The following is a 20,320-nucleotide window of genomic DNA, read 5'->3' as shown; positions in this document are numbered from 1 at the left end:
TGCAACATGACTGTAGATTCTAGAAGTCATGCCTATCCAATCCACTGCATCCTGCTAAGGCTCATCTATTGTGAACGATTTTGTTCTGATTTCATTCCTCCTTGATTGGACAAATTGAGCTTAAGAATCCTTGACAACAAGAAACCTGAGCTCTAATTTCTCAGAGAAATCCATGATCTCCCATCTCTAACTTAGAAGCTATCCAATCCTTTTATGCCTCTAAAACCATCGTCCTCTCTTATCTAATCAACCTCGACTCAGGAGAAACCTTCAAGCTAGTCCCTCATGAATGAGTCGACATCCAAGCCTTAAAAAATTCTCATACATATTAGCTTGCCACCACAGTTGTTGCTAGCTCTCATGTTTGTTTAATGTTAGCTTTTTTAGGTTGTGAGTTAGCGACCAAATAGTTTGTGGTTAATTTTTATGGTTATTGCCAGCTCGCGAGGTAAAATGTCTGAAGACATGATCAAGCCGTGAGCTGGTGACAAGTTGGTTTGGGTTTACATTGTGAGGTCTCTAGCTTTTTGGGTGTTAGCATTTTATGTTACCGAGCTGGAGATTGTTAATGAAATGGCTTTGGTCGTGAGGTCTCGAGTTGGTTTGATGTCATACATTATAGCCGCAAGAGTTAGCGAGTATCTCATTTCATACAGTTGTCGCTATCTCTCATGTTTGTTTAATGTTAGCATTTTTAGGTTGCGAGCTAGTGACTAGACAGTTTGTGGTTAAGTTTTATGGTTATCGCCAGCTCGCAAAGTTAAATGTCTGAAGACCTAATCAAGCCGCGAGCTTGTGAGTAAAGTGATAGCAGTTAAGAGCTAAACAATTTTATGTTGGCGAGTATGCGACAAGGGTTAAAGTTACCACAATCTCCAAGTCGCCATGGTGATGAGGACTTAACATTTTGTGGTTGAGAATTGGCGAGTGGCAATTTAGTTTCCCTCAGTCGCTAAATCTCGAGGTTATGAAGGCTTTGAATTTTCAGCTTGCGAGTTGGAGATAGAGTCATAAGGGCTTGTCGCTAGGTCGCGAGATTTTCTAATGGGTAGTCTTTCAGGTAGAGAGTTGATGACTATGTGCCACGTATTTTAATGACTTAATATCTTGAAATCGCCAATATTTTTTTTTATGGTTCAAAAATAGCTTGAAATCGTCAATATTTTATTTTTATGGTTTGAAAATAGGTTGAAATCACAAATATTTTTTTTTAATGGTTTGAAAATAGGTTGAAATCGCCAATGCAAATAATTTTCTGGTTTTAAAAACATTACAATTCACCCATGCAAATATTTTTTTGGTTTTAAAAACATTACAATTCACCAGGATTTTTCACAAACTTTGAGTGATCATGGCTAATTCACCAATGGAGATTATTATTTTTTCTCCGTAAGCCACAAAATTCACCAGTAAAATTAAAATTTTCCTTAGGAATTATACAACTTTCGCCAGGTTTTTACACCTTGTCCAAGGGGGGCTTTCTTAAAGTTTTCCCTGGTGTTGTAGACACCTAAAATTGTCATTTGATTAAATAAATATTTTATTATTTTGCCTTTTTTTTACTATTAATGAAATAAATATTTTAATATATTTAATTAATTCACTAAGCCTCTTCTTTCTATAGTAAATAAATATTCATTATTTATTTAATCCCATCCCTCTTTCCCAAATTAAATAAACATTTTATTTATTTAATTTATGTGGCCCTTCTTCTATTAATTAAATAAATACTTTTATTTATTTAATTAACTCATTTAGCCTTTTTCTTCTTATCCACATGACAACACGTCTCCCTAAATACCTACTCCTTAATCTTAGTCATCCATTTCAATTTAACTTCTTAATCCTATTTACCCTTATCTTTTATCTTTCCACCTCTTAATTCTAACCCTCCATTTTTAGGATGTTCTCTATAAAAGAGGCCTCCTCTCATTTTCTGTATAGCATACTTAGACTCTATCAAAATCATTCTAGCGTAAATCATCACATCATCTTTGTATCATAGCTATACATCATCACATCCACATCCGGTCTTTCTTGAGCTCTTGTGCAAGTGCAAGACAAATATGAGAGCCAAATATAAGATCATGGAAAATAGGGGAACAATGGAGACAAGCTTACTTTGTATGTGAATGGTATAATCTTTGTTATAATTTCATTGTTATTTGCATGCATGGTAGTTCTTTATTGATGTTATGCTAAGTTTCATTGTAGATCTATAGTTTTGTGGTTGGAACTAGGGTTTACAAATAGGGTTCAAATTCAACATATACAACTATAAAATTATTAATTACTAGGCTTAGTATATTGTCTTACAAGTACTAATAATGTATTATAATAAGTACCGATTCTTAAAATAACTCCCATGTTCAATAAATAAAGTCTTCACAAAATTTTTAAAAAAAAATTCACAAAAGAAATTAATTACCATAATAAGTAAATAAATAATAAATAATATTATGTGCTACACTAATTATTTATATTTAAATTAAATTAATTATGCTTATTGTAAAGGGTGGAAAATTAGGGTTCCCACCATAGAAGGGTAAAAACCACTAATTTTACCATTACATTCAAAAAAGAGTTGAATCCAATAGATTTAGTCACAAATCAGTAAAGATGAGGACTAAAATAAAAATTGGATTCAAGGGAATGATGTTTTTGATTAAAGAAAATCAAGTTTTAAGGGACCCGCAACCCGCTTACATTACGAAGGATTAGCATGAAAGAAACTAGAGATGACAAGACCTAGACAAAAAAGATGCAAAATAACCAACATGAAAACCAACAACTAGGACAAAAGGACAACACAGAGCCAATGAGAAACTGGCATCCAAAAACCAACATTACATATCAAATAAAAATTTTAATAGACTCCTCTGCATTCTTAACCAACAACTTCATGGCCTTAGCAGCTTCTCTCAGATCGTTGTTCTCCTATTTCAGTTGAATGTCTTTCATCTTTGTCTCCATATCACTGGTTGTCTGCCTGGTCCTTTTCCTGGAGATTTGATGAATAGAGTTGGAGGTTGGTATATCATCAATGATTACCATTTCCTTATTCTGATTGTTCCTCTCTAAGTGATCCACCAAGGCATTCATGTTTTGAGATGAGATTCTCAGGACCTCAAGACTATGGTTCATGAATTTTTTCAATGCCTTCTTAGTTTTAGCAACCTGATTGATGATGATCTCATTATCCACCTCAGTCTTTTCTTTTACAATTCTAATCACATCCTCCAGATGTTTCAAATCCCCTTTTATAAGATCTTTTTTTGACCAGTCCTACATTTCAATTTCATCCTTTGCTTCACTTGTTTCCACCTCCGCACTCTTTTTCCTCGAATTAGTATCCTTGATCAAATTGTGAATCTTATTCCCTAGGTCTCTCTGTTTGCTCTGTATGCTAGTAATATTTTCAATAACCCACTTTTAAAAATTGAAAGACTCTAACGTGCAATTTCGAGTGGCATTCAAGATAGTATTCGTCGTATCCCTTCCCTGCTCAGAGCTCACTGATTTAGGGTTGGATTCCTCCATGGAGTTCTGGGCAACATTCCTTCTATTCGAACCCATAGGGTTAGAATCAGGGTTTTCAGTATTGGCATATTTTTTCCCTTCCTCCTCTTCTCCAGCATACTCTTCCTTCTCACTCTCCACATCAATCTCAGCCTCCTTCACCTATTCCTCCTCCATACCATCATTTACCTCCATGTCCACATTATCAGTGTTAACTCTCCCTTTTTTATGGGTAGGGGCATTAGATAGATCATCTTCAGACTCAGAGTCATTACAACTCTCAGAAATATGTGCATTTGTTACCAGGTTATCATCCTTGCTAACCCTATCTTTTTTCTTTAGGTGTTCGTAAATGAGAAAAATAATCCCCTGATGGGCTATGGGGTAAGATTTGGGATTTTTGGTATGGTTAGCCAAGCTCTCATTTAGGGATGATGCTAAATAAAAGGGCAGATAAATCTTAACCCCATGGCGGAAATGATTGAGAATTGCAAAATGATAATTGTAGACTTTAGTAAATCTACCATCAGTAGTCAAGAATTCCATCAAAACCCTTAGCATTTTCTGCCAAAAAGACTTTACCTGCTGGGGGAGGTAGTAAGAAACATTGTCTTTCTTGGCAAGTCGAGCCTTCTCATCCTTAGTTTTCAGAAAGTTTTTAATCACTTCAGCAAAAAACTTTTAGTCTTTGTAGAACTTTGTGCCCTCCTTCTAAAGTCCCGTGACCTCCGCAACCAAATCCTCATCAATCTTCTAGGTCTCCCCAAACAAAGTGACTTTGTTGCTGTTCCAACCCTTAGCAAAGCCTTGAGACACTGATTTTCTGCTACCATGCAACTTTTCCATATAGTCGGTGAATCCATGTCTATGGAGCCTCCTCCACACTTTTCGCTCACTTTTCCAGTTCTTGCAACCAGAGGGCTCATTCCGGTTTAGGTTACCTCCCATGTTGAACAACAGGTCGAAGTCTCCAATAGTATATCTCACAAACTGCAGGCCAAGACTTAAACACAGGCTCTTGAGCAAAATACTGGGATCACAGAATAGAGTACCATCAATGATTTTAAAGAAGTAAATAATAATGGCCGTAGAGACCCAACACTTATTATTATAATCCCCGTCACACAAATGATCATAAAAATGATGCCTAAATACAATCATTAACTGATAGTTCGCTTTCCCCCAATCTTTGTCTTTGGTTTTCGGACCCCAAAAGGTGATCATGATTTTAACTTGAACCATTGATGCGATCAAATAATAATTTCTCCCTAACATCCCTTTTACATTGGGCCTCTCCGATATATTTAGCCTCCACCTCTAAATTGACCCCTTCATTAGCTAAAAGGTCTGCAACCTTATTGCCTTCCCTTAGAGTATGAATTATGAGAATACTAACATAGTCATTTAATAACTTTTTAGCACTTCCAATAGTATTAGTAATATTCCAAGAGGAAGAACTAGTACCTTTAAGAGCCTGAATGATATTGAGGGAGTCCCCTTCCAACCAAATTTTTTAAAATTTGAACCCCTGAGCAAGCTGGAGGCTTTTCAGCATAGCCTGAGCTTCAGCCACATGATTATTTTGGACTCCAAAAGGAGAAGTAATAGAAGCAATGTAGACACCTTGATCATTTATGATGACTCCTCCCCCACCAGACTTCCTAGGGTTGCCTTTAGCAACTCCATCAAAATTCACCTTGACCCAATCTTGATCAGGAAATCTCCAAACAATATTTTTTCTCCTTGTCTTATTGTCAGATCTGCAGACTTTGTGGATTAAATTCCATTCAGTAAGGATGCCTTACTCAATATCATTCATATCAGCAAAAAACCATTGTTTTTTGTTCCTGTGAGGAATATTTATGTTTTCTTTTATAGCCTTGCAAAATTTTTCAAAGACCACCTGAGAAGTGCACTTAGCTTCCCTAAATATTCTGTTATTTCTCTTTCCAGATGCCCCAGCAAGTCATGGGAAGGATTAAGGACCAAAGGTTCTTGATAAAAGGAAATTTGGTGGGAAAGGTCCATTGCCAAATAATTTCCTTGAGACTGTCGTGCATAACCCAATCAACTTTCCAATTCACCCAAAACTTACTCCAGATTTCCCAAGTGAAGGAGCAATGGATGAACATATGATCAACTGATTCTTCCTCTTTCTGACATAGCTCACACCTGTTGGGGAACATAAAACCTCTTCGAGCCAAGCTATCAATAGTAAGAATCCTATTGTGAGTAGCAAGCCAAAAGAACATGTTGACTTTAGGGATAAGAATTCTATTCCAAAATTTACCCCATACCGGGTTGTTGGTCTGGGTAAATGTGTTTTAATAGGCTGAGGCAACCGTGAACTCGCCCCTAGGATTACTCTTCTAGAGGAACACATCATCAAAATCTTTTTTAATAGAAAAGGACAACAACTCTTGTTGAAGAAACAAAAACCCAACATAAATAGCATCAAGCCTAACCCATCTATTCTCCTTCCAGTAGTTACACACCATAGACCCAAACCTCCTTTTACATTCATCAATGAATTGATTGCAGTCTTGATTAAAGAGAGGTTTATCTTTAATCCAAGGATCCTCCCAGAACCTAATTTTGTTACCTTTTCCAAGGACCCATCCAACTCCAGCTTTGGCCACTTTTGTGGATTTGATAATACTATTCCAAATGAAAGATCCAACAGGGATGTCTTTAGAGTAGAGGAGAGACTGGAGAGGTTGATCATGAATATATTTATCAAACCAAATCTAGTTCCAATCTTTCTTAATGTCATAAGCCCTCCATATTTGTTTAACAAGAAGAGCTTTATTAAAAGTTTTGAGACCTTTAATACCAAGACCTCCTTTGCTCTTTTGCTTACACACTTTGTCCCAAGCAAACAAGGATATTCTTTTTTTTTCTTCAGCCCTTGAGCAAAGAAATCTTTTTTGAATCCTCTTTAAGGCTTCATCAAATTTAGCCAAAATGCCAAATAGACTGAGAGCATAGACAAGGAGATTCTGGAGAGTAGCTTGAAGGAGCTACAACTTTCCATCTTGAGATAACATGGATCCTTTTCAGCCAGCTAATTTTTTGTTGAGTTTGTCAATTAACATATTCCAGAAGGAGTTTGGGGGAACTAATCCCAATGGGAGACCCAAATAAGTGGAGGGGAGCATTTCCACCTTGCACCCAATGATATTAGAAATTCTCTACTGTCTTATGATAGGAGTATTCATGAAGTATATAGAAGACTTGTCCCAATTGACTTGTTGGCTTGTAGCCAATGAATAAGAATTAAGAGCACCTCTAAAGGCAGTTGTCTCCCCAACAGAAGAGTATCCCATTAAGATAGTATAATCAACAAATTGTTGGTGAGAACAAAACACATTAGCAGAGGAAGGTTGAAGACCTTTGATAATTTTATTCACTTTCATTTTTTGGATCAATCTGCTCATGCTCTCCGCCAAGATGGTAAATAGGATTGGAGATATGGGATCTCCTTGTCTGAGCCCCCTAGATGATTTAAAAAATCTAGAAGGAGACCCATTAATGAGACTTGAAAATATTGGGGTGGAGACCAACTCTCTGATAATTTTGATTATCTTCTCATCAAATCCAAAAGCCTCCATAATTCTAAAAAGAGCTTGCCATTGCACTCTATCATAAGCTTTCGCCAGATCCAACTTTATCAAAAATCCTTCTTTATTGGCGGCATTGGGAGAATAAATATTCTCATGCACAATAATGATAGAATCCAAAATTTGCCTACCAGGGACAAATCCTTTTTGCTCCTCATAGATGATAAAGGGGAGGACAACCAAAATTCTGGAAGTTAAAACTTTAGATATGATCTTATAAAAGGAGTTACAAAGACTTATTGGCCTAAATTTTCCCATGGAATCCACCCCAGCCACCTTAGGAATTAAAGCAATAAAAGTGGAGTTGATTTCCTTAAGGATTCTTCTTGAACCAAAAAATTCTTTGACCGCATTGACTGTGTCTTTTCCCACAATATGCCAAAATTCCTGGAAAAAGAACATGGGGAAGCCATCATGTCCCGGAGCCTTATCCCCCTAAAAGGACAAGACCACTTTTTTAATTTCCTCAGCAGAGGGGATAACAAAAAGGGCCTTATTTTGGTTAGGATCAACAATCTTGGGGATGATGTCAACCAAATCTTGTTGCTTAGTAGAATCAATCTCCTTGTTACCGGTGAGGAGCTGAGAAAAGAAACTAACAACTTCATCCCTAATATCATCCTCATTAAGAAGAATTTTGTCCTTAGCGATTAATTTGGAAATTTTATTCGCAACTTTATGTTTCATAGAGGTCATGTGAAAAAATTTCTGAAATTAGGTTAAAGTGTTGAAGATGCAAGAGGGGACCAAAAAAGGGCCCAATTAAGGGGGGCCTAATTTGGAGCCAGGAAAAGGGGTTATGTGATGTGTTGAATGAAGACAAGGCCAAATTTTCATGGTAAAGGCATAATCAAGCCTTAATTAGGCATTAGGGGATGCACACTAAGGTAAGGGCCCAAAATGTGGACTAAATTTCAAGGGAGTACGATTTAGGATGCTACATTTAGCCCCCACTTTATAAGGAAGTTAAGTAGTGGAACAACTTCCTACACTAACCTTGAGAGAAGGGTAATGCAAGAACGTTTATAGATCGTTATAAAAAATAAACAAAAATAAACATAATATCATGCATACCACAACACAACAACACAATGATTTACGTGGGGAAAACCCTTTTCAGAGAAAAAACCCACACTCCAAAAGCAACTGAATATATTATTTAACAATCAATAACAAATTACAACATACTTGTAGAGAAATCTCTTCACAAGAGTACCACTAATCAAAGATTCTGAGGTAACTCACTAGCCATAAGACTCTTACCCATAATGCCTATCTCATGCACCTCATATATAAGAGATACAATATAAGAAACCATTAAACAATATTACAAAACCATGAGCTAAAACCACCCAATAAAGTAGAGCCAACCTCATCTCCATTATAGATGTCCTATGACATGTCAAAACACACATCAACACGTGTTCCTCCATTTTACAACTCATTTATGTGTCTGATTGAAGAACCATTTGAAGCATCGTGAAGCTCGCAAATTTCTCTATCACCTCGTAAGTAGCTACATCGATTACGTCCAGTTTTCAGGGCATTTCAGAGGGTCTAAAGTCCTAAAAATTAAATTTAAATCTTTCATCGTACTCTCAAAAAATAGAAACTTTAATATCTTCAAAACTAGCTATGATCTTGCGACGAAAATTTATCGGCATGCTTATCTAGCCAACCAAAAGTTTCGGGGAGTTTCACACCATCTCATGCTCAAATGAAAACTTACTATAAATAGTAAATTCATGCAAATACAAGATTGAGACACCATTTTCTCAACATTCTCCCACTTTTTGAACACCTTGCAAGAGTAAAGGGAGTATGAACACAATAATTTAATTGCCAGGGGCTAGAAGGCCCATAAACTCTAAACACCATCTGAAATTTTCTGTGCTCATAGCCTTAGTTAAAGAATCTGCAACATTCATCAAAGTCTCCACCTTAACCAACTTCACCCTACCATCTTCGATCATATCTCTAACAAAATGATACTGAATATCAATGTGCTTGGTCTGAGCATGAAATGTCGAGTTCTTAGCTAGGCAGATCGCACTATAACCGTTACTACACTTTGTTTTATTCCAACATTTGAAGAAAGTATCTTAAGTCAAATGGCTTATTTATAAGCATGAGTAGCTATGACATACTCTACTTCCGTAGTGGACAAAGAAACCATAACCTGTCACCTACTCATCCAACTAATTGCACCACCAAATAAAGTCAACATATAAGCAGTGGTGAATCTTCTACTATCAATATCACTTACCCAGTTTGAATCCACATAACCGTGAATATCAAGAGAAATTACATCTCCAACCAAATTACCATGATAACACAAAGAATACTTTGAGGTACCCTTCAAATATCTGAAGACTCTTTTGATTGCATCCCAATGAACTCTATTAGGATTAGAGATATTCTAGAAAGAACTCCCACTGCTTGGGAAATTTATGGTCTAGTACAAATCATAGCATACATCAAACTTCCAACTACACTCTAGTAAGGAACTCTACTCATGTCTTCCATCTCTAATGGAGATGTAGGACAATCTTAAACAAATACTTTTGTTCCAACTGTGAAGGGAACACATAATGGTCTACAATTATGCATGTTTAACCTCTGTAATATTGAATTCACATACTTACTTTGGCCTAACCATAGCTTTTTGTTCACTCTATCTCTTCTAGTTTCTATCGCAAGAATATGTTTCACTGCACCAAGATCTTTCATTTCAAACTTAGCAACAAGCTGAAACTTTAGTTCTGAAATCATACCTTTCCCTTTACTAATGAATATCATATCATCAACATATAATGCAATGCATAGGAAATAATTACCATCATATTTATAATAAATAGAGTGATCTGATTTAGAAAGTTCAAATCCAAACTAAACACATATGTATCAATTTTTTTGTATTGCATCCTAGGACTCTATTTGAGGCCATACAAAGATTTCTTCAATTTATAGACCAAAATACTTTTACCTTTCACCACATAGTGCTCTTGCTGTGTCATATAAATATCCTCCTCCAAATCACCATGAAGGAAAGTAGTTTTCACAAAAATTTTATCAACCTCTAAATCATAAGAAGCAACACTAGAAAACAAAAATCTAATGGATGTCACCATAATCAACACCCTCAACTTGAGAGTAGCCATTTGCAACCAACCTTGCTTTATACTTCTCAATGCTTCCATCTGAACCAATCTTTTTCTTGAACACCCATTTGCAACCAACAAGCTTCCTATTAGGATCCGAAAGGCAACTGAGAGGGGGGGGGGGGTGAATTAATTGTCAATTAATTTCAACCCAAATATAACTTAATCAAACTTGATGCATAATACTGGTAAACCAAACTTAATGCGGGTTGAGAGATTAGTAGTTAATATTAATACCAGTGAAGCTCAATGCATAAAAAAGAAAGAGAAACAACATCCACAACACATAACATAGAGATTTGTACGTGGAAACCCGATAAGGGAAAAAACCACGGTGGGAAACCTTACCCACAATCAGATGATACTATTGCAGATAGTATGTGTATACAAATGGGGTCTGCACATGCAGAAAGATCAACCGCCTAGAGCTCACTGCTCAATCACAAAATAGGAGTCACAGTAACTACAATTGGATGGTTAAATCCAATGATAATGTACTACTCAAAGTAGCATCTTCAATGCTGGATTTAGTACCGGTTAAGCTCTGATAATCACCTTCAAACCTTCCTTGAACCTTCTCTATGGTCTTCAATATTCGCACATACCATGTTACAATACCATAACCTTATTTACAATATTCCACTTCCTCTCTCCATCTCACAAATGAGATCTTACAAAAATACCAAAACCTAAGACCAAATGTGTAGGTCGGCTTACTAAGAATATTACAATAAAATCAACTAAAAATTAGTCAAGATGCGATGCATCATGTCAGCTCAAGACATTTACAACAATATCCAATTAATAAATCATCTTCATAATGTGTCGTGCTGATTTGGAATAGATAATGCATACTGGTCCATAACCTAGACCAATTTGCCGGTAACAACAAATATGTCAACCCGATTAGACCATTTACCAAAATACCAAAACCAAGTATCCAAACCATGACTTTGACATAACCAAGTGATCTCCAAATGATAACAAGTCATCCTTAGTGTCAGTGAATAATATACCAGTGACTATGCATAAGTCACTGAACATGCCAGTGAACATAATGTGTCGGTTCAACATAACCAAAGATCTCCAGAAGGATAAGTGTTGACATCAATTCAAAAAATAATACAACACATCCATAATACCAACAATCTCCCCCTTTGACATTGATGGCAACACAAGATGGAAAAACATCTAAGTGCCAAAACAGAATGCCAAAAAAAAAAAACCAACAATCTCCAGAAATCAAAAACCAAAATCTCTCCCTCAATGAATTATCTCTCCCCAGAGGATAATGTTTCCTAAATACAAAGTTTTTCCATAGATATCTCTCCCCCTTTGACATCAAATTCCAAAGAAATACATACAGCCAACTCAAAAAAACCCAATTACAATAACCAATTGTTATAACCAACTAATCCCCCTAAGAAGTAGCTCTCCTCCATCAAAGCCGAAAAAAGGTTTCTCTGTTAATTCTGTCCGTTTGATGCCAGTCATCAACTGTCTAAGTCTCTATCGGTGAGGGTATTACCCCAAGCTTCTCTCTAAGATATTCAAAAGTTTCCTTGGGCAAAGGCTTAGTAAAGATATCTACAATCTTCTCTTTAGTATTCACATAAACCAATCTCACTTCTTTTGCTTCAACATTCTCTTTCAGAAAATTATATTTGATAGAAACATGTTTAGTCTTAGAGTGAAATACCAGATTCTTTGATATATCAATTACTGCTGAATTATCACAATGAATGATTATAGGTTCTTTATATTTTACCTTGATGTCCTTCAGCATTTGCTTAATCCATAATACCTATGTACAATTAGTTGCTGCTGCAACATATTTTGATTTGGCTATTGATAATGATGTACACCTCTGTTTCTTGCTCAACCATGAATCAATCTGCTACCAAGAAAGAATGCTCCTCCAATTGTGCTCTTTCTGTCATCTACGTCTCCTGCCTAATTTGCATTAGTGTATGTACATAATTCAAAATTTTCATCTTTAGGATACCATAAACCAAGATTTGTTGTGTCTTGTAGATACTGAAAAATCCTTTTTGCTGTTGATCCATGATTTTCTTTAGGATTACTTTGAAATCTTGAAACAATACATACTACATTCATTATATCAGGTCTTGTTTGTGTCAAATACAGTAAACCTCCTATCATAGATTTATATCTTGTCAGATTAACAGGAGTTGAATCATCCTTTAATGTCAATTTATCAGTTGTAGTCATAGGAGTACTTACTGGTTTGGAATTTTCCATACCAAATTTCTTCAATAGTTCCTTCAAGTATTTTGTTTGACATATGAATATACCTTTATCAGTCTATGAAATTTGCAATTGTAAAAAGAATTTGATCTCCCTAATCATAGGCATTTCAAATTCTTCCTGCATCTTATTATCAAAGTCTTTACATAATCCATCTTCTCCTCCAAAAATGATATCATCAACAAAAAATTCAATAACCAAGATGTCATCATTAGTCACTTTGAAATATAAGTTGTTGTCAGCATTACCTTTAGTGTAACCAACCTTCAAGAGATATTTGTCTAATCTAGCATACCAAGCTCTAGGAGCTTGCTTCAATCCATACAAAGCTTTCCTTAATCTGCAAACCATATCTTCATTAAGTTTATTTCTGAATACCCATTTAGTTCCAATTACATTTTTGTTTTTAGGTTAGGGAACTAGTTTCCCTATATTCTTCTTTTCAATTTGTTATAATTCATGTTCCATTGCTTTAATCCAATGTTTATCTTCACATACCTCAATAACAAATGTTGGTTCAATTTGTGAAATTAAACATACCTCTTCATTTGCTAGTCTTCCTCTTGTCATAACACCTTGATACTTATTCCCAATTATATGACTTTCAGAGTGATTCAGTCTTACATACCTGGGTGTGTTCACTTGTTGTTGTTCTTCAATCACTATGGAATTCTTTGATGATTCCGGTGTGACTGGATCCACATTCTGTACCGGTGCACTCTATATAGGTTCATTTATGATCACCTCAACTTCTGGTTTAGAATCTATAAACCTTGAATTTCCTCTAAAGTGTTCATCTATCTCCACATTAGCACTCTCAATGATTTTTTGCAATCTTTTATTAAAACATCTATATACCTTGCTCTTAGATGAATAACCAAGAAATATTCCTTCATCACTTCTAGGAACAAATTTACCAACATACTCATCTCTCCTAATATTACATTTGCTTCCAAATATTTTGAACTATTTAAGAGTAGGAGTATTACGAAACCATAGTTCATAAGGGGTCTTACCAGTTTCACCTTTGATGTGAACTCTATTAAAAGTGTAAACCATTGTATTCACTGCTTCTCTTCAATACACATGAGGTAGATTTGCATCTAATATCATGCTTCTAGTTGCATCTAGAATAGTTCTATTCTTCCTTTCCAGAATTCCATTTTGCTGAGGTGTCCGGGGTGCTAATAGTTGTCTTATGATTCCATTCACTTCACAAAATGTATTGAACTCCTTAGATGTAAATTCTCCTCGATTTGATCTTAAACATTTTATTTTCTTACCGGTTTCATTCTCTACCATTGCCTTGAACAGTTTGAATTTTCCAAAAGCTTCTGATTTCTCCTTGAGAAAAGTAACCCAACACATTCTAGAATAATCATCAATAATTAGCATAAAGTATATATCTCCCTATAGTCTTCTTGTTCTTGCTGGACCACACAAGTCAGTATGAATTAAATCAAGAACATTATTGGATTTCTCATAAATACTCTTAAAAGTTGTTCTAACTTGCTTTCCCATTTGACATTCCTTACATACCGGGTTATGAGGTTTCACAATCTTAGGTAAATCCCTTACTGCCTTAGTTGAACAAATCTTTACGATGCAATCAAAATTTACATGACAAAGTCTCTTATGACATAACCAACTTTCATCAATATGTGCAATCAAGCATGTCTTTTCACTGTTATTCAAATGAAAGATATTACCTTTAGTCTGATTACCAGTTGCAATCTCCAATCCAGTTCTATTCATGATTTTGCATTTACCATTCTTGAATTGTAACTGAAAACCCTTTTCAACTAATTGACCAACACTCAAAATATTATGCTTCAAACCTTCAATATAATAAACGTTGTTAGTATTGTGCTTACCATCAAAAGATAAGGTGCCTTTTCCTTTGATCAAACAAGCTTTATCATCCCCAAATCTTATTAGACCTCCACTATATTCCTGAAAAGATAAGAATTTACTTTTATCACCAATCATATGATGTGAACATTCAGAATCTATAATCCATTCATCTTTTTCTTCAATTTTAGCTGCTAGGGCCTACTCTACCGTATGAACAATATGTGTTGGTTGATCTTCCTTTATTGCAACAAAAACCCATCCATTGTCTGTTGGTTCTTCATCAGAATCATCAGTAACTCCTTCATCAATATAGTAACATGATTTGTCTTTGTTCTTCTTAAATCTGTATCTTTGATATTCAGGGTTAGGCTTATATGTCCTTTTATATTCTTCTCTCAATCTTGGATGTCTATTAGGACATCTAGATGTCATATGACCAACTTTATTGTAGTTAAAACATTTAAATGGTGCTTTACCTTCATACTTCCTTCCAATAGGACCTTTAGGCATTTTCCTTGCAAATAGTGCTTCAAGTTCTTCCAATTCTTCATTTTCCTTTCTGATATCTTCAATTTTTTTTGCATAAAGTGATTTCCAATCAAACTTCTCAGATGATGATGCTAGAGATGATGATGCTTTGGAGGCCAAATCTATTTTAATTATAGCAACATGACCAAATTCCTCAAGCTCAAATGCTGAAAGTTTTCCAACCAAGGTATCTCTAGATACTAATGTATTAGGCATTGTTCTCAACTCATTAATAGCAGTTACTTTCATTTTGTATGCCAGTGGCAAAGCTCTTAAAACTTTAGAAATTATTTCATCTTCACTTAAGGATCCTCCACAACATTGTATTCCCAAAACAATTTCATTTACTCTTTCCATAAAAGTAGAAATTCTTTCATCTTCTTTCATTTTCAAATTTTCATACCTGACCCGGAAGCATTCCAGTTTTGCAATTTTGACAGTGGTATCTCCTTCATTCAATGTCTCCAATTTATCCCAAATAGCTTTAGCAGTAGATCGGTCTGATAATCCCATGATTTGCTGATCTGAAAATGCACTCAAAAGAGCTTCCCTTGCTTTGCAATCATTTTCTTGATCCTTACCCAATGTGGGTGGATTAGGTTGATTTGGTGTAGGACCAACATAGCCATTCTTTGTAACATCCCATAGGTCTCTTCCAATGCAATTCAGATGAGTCTCCATTCTGATCTTCCATATACCATAGTTAGTTCCATCAAGTTTGAGACTATCCTTCCTGAAAAAGTTTGTTGCCATAGGATCTCCTCAAGTTGTTAAACTTCTATAAAAAGAGGACTTAGCTCTGATACCAATTGTTAGGACCCGGGAGGTAACTGAGAGGGGGGGTGAATCAATTGCCAATTAATTTCAACCCAAATATAACTTAATCAAACTTGATGTATAATACTGGTAAACCAAACTTAATGCGGGTTGACAGATTAGCAGTTAATATTAATACTGGTGAAGCTTAATGCATAAAACAGAAAGAGAAACAACATCCACAACACATAAACCAAAGATTTGTACGTGGAAACCCTATAAGAGAAAAAACCAATTTGGGAAACCTTACCCACAATCAGATGATACTACTGTAGATAGTATGTGTATACAAATGGGGTCTGCACATGCAAAAAGGCCAACCACCTAGAGCTCATTGCTCAATCACAAAATAGGAGTCACACTGACTACAATTGGATAGTTAAATCCAATGTTAATGTACTACTCAAAGTAGCATATTCAATGCTGGATTCAGTACCAGTTAAGCTCTGATAATCACCTTCAAAACTTCCTTGAACCTTCTCTATGGTCTGCTCTTATGATCTTCAATATTCGCACATACCATGTTACAATACCATAACCTTACTTACAATATTCCACTTCCTCTCTCCATCTCACAAATGAGATCTTACATAAATACCAAAACCTAAGACCAAATGTGTAGGTCGGCTTACTAAGAATATTACAGTAAAATCAATTACAAATAAGTCAAGATGTGATGCATCATGTTAGCTCAATACATTTACAACAATATCCAATTAATAAATCATCTTCATAACGTGTCGTGCTGATCTGGAATAGATAATGCATACCGGTCCATAACCTAGACCAATTTGCCGGTAATAGCAAATATGTCAACACGATTAGACCATTTACCAAAATACCAAAACCAAGTATCCAAACCATGTCTTTGACATAACCAAGTGATCTCTAGATGATAAAAAGTCATCCTTAGTGCCAGTGAACAATATAACCTACCAATGAACAATATACCGGTGACTGTGCATAAGTAACTGAACATGTCAGTGAACATAATGTGCTGGTTGAACATAACCAAAGATATCCAAAAGGATAAGTGTTGACATCAATGACAAAACTAATGCAACACATCCATAATACCAACACTTCTATCCTTCAGGAAATTGTACAAGATCCCATGTATCATACTTTTTCATAGTTGCCATTTCTTCTTCCATAGAAATCTTCCAAGATTTTGCATCTTTCATACCTAATGCCTCTTGTACATGTCTAGGTTCATCCATATTAGTATTCAAATAAAAAATACATCTCCAATAATTAGATGAATACCTTTCAGGTGGTTGTCTATGTCTTGTAGACCTTTGAACAAGTTGAGTTGGAAGTTCTTCCTCATCTTATGAAGATTTAAAGCTAGATGAGATCTCCTCAACTTCTTGCCTATCAAGTGGTCTCGATTCAACTCTTTCAGACATAGAAGGTAATCGAATCACATCTTCCTATTTAGTCTATTCAGGCTACAATGTAATAGAAGGAGACTTAATTTATCTAAACATAACACTTTTGCTATGAATCACCTTTTGTACAACCGGGTCCCAAAGCTTGTATCCTTTGACACCATAACTGTAACTGATGAAGATACATTTCACAACCTTTTTCTCCAACTTTGTTCACTTCTCCTTTGATACATGTGAACATGCCTAGCAATCAAAAAATCTAAGATGTCTCAATGAAGGCTTGTGACCCGAGCATGCTTCCACATGTATTTTATCAACAATAGATGATGTAGGAGACCTATTAATCAGGTAGAAAGTAGTGGCAATAGCTTCAACCCAAATTTTTTTCTCTAGACCAGCACCACTTACCATACTTCTAGCCTTGTCCATCAGTGTTTTGTTCATTCTTTTTGCAACTCCATTCTGCTATGGAGAATACAGAGTTGTCTTTTGTTTATTAATGCCACAGTCTTTACAAAATCTATCAAAATTATTAGAGAAAAAATCACCGCCACTATCAGTTCTCAAACATTTAATTATATTTCCAGTCTACAACTCAACCATTTCTCTAAATTCTTTAAAATGACTATTTTTTCAGATTTACTCTTAAGTTAGAATGTATACCCATGTCCTTCTACTAAAATCATCATTAAATGAAACATAATATGTGGATTTTCCAATGGAAGTAATAGCTACAAGACCAAACACATCAAATTAAATAAGTTCCAAAACACCACAAGATTTATGTGAACTCAAGTAAAACTAAACGCGGTTTTGTTTTCTATAAATTCAATGCTCACAAAAATAAAAGTCAAGATTACAATCATTCAAACCTTCAACATGGTTTGTATTTTTCAAGGTTCTTAGACCCTTTTCTCCAATGTGGCCAAGTCTCTGGTACCATAACATAGTCTTCTCTGCAGGTAACTTTGCTTCAAAATAAAGAGCACCCTTAGGTACCCATAATCCATGTACATTCACTGAAGGTGAAACCCTCAAATCTTCCAATCAAGTATTCACATATTTACTTTTTATAGAAGCGTTATTACACTCAACCATGTATACCTCTAGCTTATACAAAGTGCCAAACCTGACACCTTGTTGGAACCCTAATTTTTGGCAAAATTCAGTCTTCCCTAAAATTCTGAATTAGTCATTTTTCCTGAACCCTACCATCATTATGATTCTTATATTCCATTAACTTGGCAAAAAATTCTCTATATTACTGACACTAGGCTCTTTGCATTCATGATACTAGTTTGTGAAGAATGGTTTATTCATCTAACATATAAGGTTATTATTATTACAAGTTCATTTAAATAAAAGACATGATACTGCAAAAATTTCTATATGTGGGGTAAAATGGGCTCCCACAAGGGTAGAGCTCAACATATAGCTTCAAAGTAGAGAATTAGTATGTTCTTGGTGCGAAAGCCATTTTTAAGCAAGACGTAGTGTGCAATTCATTAAAAAAAACACCATTTTGGGGTAGCAAGCAACACCGACAAAGTAAATATGACTTTCTCCAAAAATACTAGTTACACTGAAAAGGTTTCTCTATCGACATAACATCCTTTATTTTTCATTAAAAAAAATGAGATTCGGTGTAGCATAGTCATTCTGCTAAGTGCGAAAATGTTTTGCCGAAAGCACATCCTACAATGAAAAGAAGCTTATTGGGGTAAGGTACCTAGGCTATACTGAAAATATAAAAACATGACTATAAGGTGTCGGGGAAGCTCCCTGGTCCTCATACTAAAAATAATGGTTTTCGGTGTAGTTACTGAAGTCTGTTAGACTTAAAATGGTTTCACTGAAATAACATGCTACACCCAAAACTAGGTGGGACCAAAAACTATGAAAGGAAATTGGAATATTCTATCGACAAAACCCAAGGATGGTCTTTCCGAAGCAATCATTTTGAGTGTAACTACGCCGATCAATAAAAGGCATAAGAACTATATCAAAAGATGGTAATAATAAGGTGTAAAAATAATATGCTTAAGTATTATAAGATGAAGATACTTGGTAATAAGGTTTACCCACCTAGGTTTAGCATAATCTGAAGTGTAGGGAATTGCAGTCATATTGACCAATTCTGTCAGTTGGCCAGAGTTGAGTGTTAAATTCAGTCATAAGGCTTGGCATACCTTTATGATTTAACAACCTGCAATTTTGAGCTCCAAAAAATTGGTGACTCTGTTGGGGAACAACTAAGATCTTATCACAAAGTCTATTGAGGGAAGGATTCAGAAAAAAGATCCCATAAAAGAATGGCGACTCTGATTAAAAAAAATTCAAAAGATCAACTTTTATATGTATGGTTTGAGGTCATTGAAACAAGGGCATCCCATCCATCCACTGAATTAAAAACAAAGGAGTAAAAACAAAAAGAAAAATATTAAACAGATTGCAAAAGGTTTTGAAAAAACTCCTACGAAAGCGATCTACAAGTGATTCACCCATGGAGCAAGATATGTCTCTGAAAAATAGAAACAATCATAACAATAGAAATCAGACCTATTGCATGACATTAGCCAAGGAAAATATTGAAAAATAGTATGAAGAAATGACTCTAGCACAAGCAACAACAACTTATAATCAAATATTTCCTCAGAATCATAATCAAATCCCAAGCCGATCTTTAAGTCCAAGGAGTGGACATAAAACACCTAACACTCCTCTTGGTTTCACATCATCACTTGGTATTCAAAGAATGCGTTTTACCCAGGTACACAATGTTAATCAACCAAGGACACAAGGTGAAGAAGTCACAAAATAACTACAAGATCAAATAACTAAGATCCAGGAGAATATGGAAAGACTGAGGCTATTATCACAATGAGATGCTTTAGTTCACCAGATGCAGAGCCTTGCAAACAACATAGTAACTCCTCAAAATAGTGTCCCACTGCATTCGCCACCAGTTACTAATATCCATACATCCACTCAGATCCCACAAAAGATCCCTATGAATAACAATGCACAAAACATTAAAACTATCACAGCCACTCATCCTTCTTCTCACATAAATGCATCCACCACTAACCCACCAATTAGTTATATTCACACTACTCCAACTCATACAAGCATCCCACAAACCTCTGTTAATGCTACCATCCCA

Source organism: Cryptomeria japonica, chromosome 4 (assembly GCF_030272615.1).
Source record: "Cryptomeria japonica chromosome 4, Sugi_1.0, whole genome shotgun sequence".
NCBI classification, from domain to species: Eukaryota; Viridiplantae; Streptophyta; class Pinopsida; order Cupressales; family Cupressaceae; genus Cryptomeria; species Cryptomeria japonica.
This window is presented reverse-complemented; position numbering follows the sequence as displayed.